This window comes from Glycine soja, chromosome 15 (genome assembly GCF_004193775.1).
Source record: "Glycine soja cultivar W05 chromosome 15, ASM419377v2, whole genome shotgun sequence".
NCBI classification, from domain to species: Eukaryota; Viridiplantae; Streptophyta; class Magnoliopsida; order Fabales; family Fabaceae; genus Glycine; species Glycine soja.
Genome location: NC_041016.1, coordinates 25,869,908 through 25,872,015, shown reverse-complemented (window position 1 = coordinate 25,872,015; position 2,108 = coordinate 25,869,908). Strand labels below are relative to the sequence as shown.

General features: G+C 40.2%; 1 non-coding gene across 1 annotated transcript; it reads left to right on the top strand.

Moving 5' to 3' along the window:
* Positions 1-1,265: 1,265 nt before the first annotated feature.
* Positions 1,266-1,372, top strand: LOC114388762. The gene has a single exon (XR_003661559.1). It is a non-coding gene; the product is annotated as a small nucleolar RNA R71 (small nucleolar RNA).
* The last annotated feature ends 736 nt before the right edge of the window (positions 1,373-2,108 follow it).

Here is a 2,108-nt window from a genome sequence, read left to right as displayed (position 1 = left end):
TTTCTGCCCATACTAATTCTTTCACTTCCTTTAAGCTTCCGATTATTGGTGCACAACTCCTTCAAGAATTTAGCATATCTTGGAATTTGCTTTATTGCATCCAGCAGAGGTATGTTTACCTCTACTTTTCTAAATGTTTCCAAGATCTCCTTCTCTGCCTCTTCCATTTTTTTGTTGGAAATTGCTCTTGGAGGGAATGGAAAAGGGATATGCTGCTTCTGTAAATCAGAATTACCAATAGAAGATTCACCTACACATAATTGTTAAGTAACTTACTCTTTAAATTTTTGTCATCATCTTTTTCTGGAGTAGAGTGAAGTTGGGCAGGTTCATTTGCAGATGAGGAAGATGTTGCTAGTTGAGGTCCTTGACACTGCTTTCCCGACTTCAATGCAATGGCACTCACATTTTTGGGATTCTGAACAGATTGAGAAGGTAATCAGTCGGAATTCTGGGACTGTTTTTGATTTAACTATGTAGCCAATTGTCCCATCTAATTAGTTAAGCTCTGAATGGAGGCTCTGGTCTCTTGTTGAAACTGCATGTTTTGCTTAGTCATTTGCCTCACAAGTTCTTCAAGGAAAGGTTGAGGAGGAGCCTCAACTGTTTGCTATTTCTGGGGTTGTTGCTGTTGTTGTTGTTGCTGCTGGATTGGTGGAGGAATGTATGGTCTGCTTGGGCCAACAGCATTCTGAAAATAAGGCTATTGTTGTTGTTGTTGGTGTTGTGAAGGATTCGACCATCTAAGGTTGGGATGATTCCTCCACCCAGGATTGTACCTGTTGCTGGAGAGGTCATAATTGTTCTGTTGTGGCTGATTTTGCTGCTGAGGTTGAGGAGGTCTATTGTAGATGTTTGCAGCATAAGCTTCAGGCTGTTCAATTGCTTCAGATTGTTGCACAGAAGGGCAAAGGTCTGTGTGGTGGTCGACAGAGGAGCATAAACCACAGAGTTTGGCGACAAGTTTAGATTTTTTATTCATGGCCAGTTGGGTTACCAGGTTAACCAAGGCATCCAGTTTACCTTCAAGCTTCTTAGTCTCAGCGAATGAAGATGAATTCGTGGCTACTTCATGCACTCCTCTAATGATAATAGCATCACTTCTGGCACTAAATTGCTGGGAGTTGGAAGCCATCTTCTCAATTAAATTTTTGGCTTCAATAGGGGTCGTGTCTTCAAGGGCTCCACCACTGGCAGCATCTATCATACTTCTCTCCATGTTACTGAGCCCTTCATAAAAATATTGGAGAAGAAGCTGCTCAGAAATCTGGTAGTGAGGGCAACTGACACATACTTTCTTAAATCTCTCCCAATATTCATATAGGCTCTCTCCATTAAGTTGCCTAATGCCTGAAATATCCTTTCTGATGGTCGTGGTCCTGGAAGCAGGGAAAATTTTTCTAAGAATACTCTCTTGAGGTCATCCCAGCTCATGATGGACCTTGGAGCAAGGTAATATAACCAGTCCTTTGCCACTCCCTCTAAAGAATAAGGAAAAGCCTTCAGAAATATGTGATCCTCCTGGACATCTAGGGGTTTCATGGTGGAGCAGACAATATGGAATTCTTTCAGATGTTTGTGCGGGTCTTCACCTGCAAAGCCATGAAACTTTGGAAGCAAATGGATCAGTCCAGTTTTAAGAACATATGGGACATCCTCATCAGGGTATTGGATGCACAAGCTTTCATAGGAAAAATCAGGTGCAGCCATTTCCCTTAGAGTCCTCTCACGGGGTGGAGGTTGTGTCATGTTCTTAGAATGTTCAAAATAATAATGCTCAAAATCACCAATAACAGAATGCTCAGGATGCTTACAAGGTACTAAATGATGTCTAACTAATCTATGAAATTTCCTATCTATCTCAAGATCAAAGGGTTGTAAGTCAGATGGATTGCCTCTAGTCATACACTATATTCAGCATGCACAACTAGTTGTCTTCTTATGCAAGTAACAATGTAGGTTTCAACTACAGCTACCATTAAATAATATCAAAATGACTTGAAACTTTGTGAGCAACCTTATAAAATGATGAGAAGATAGCACAAAAAATTTCAAACAAAAATTCAAAGTCTAACTATAGAAGCTAAAAATGATAAGTTAAGAAAAAT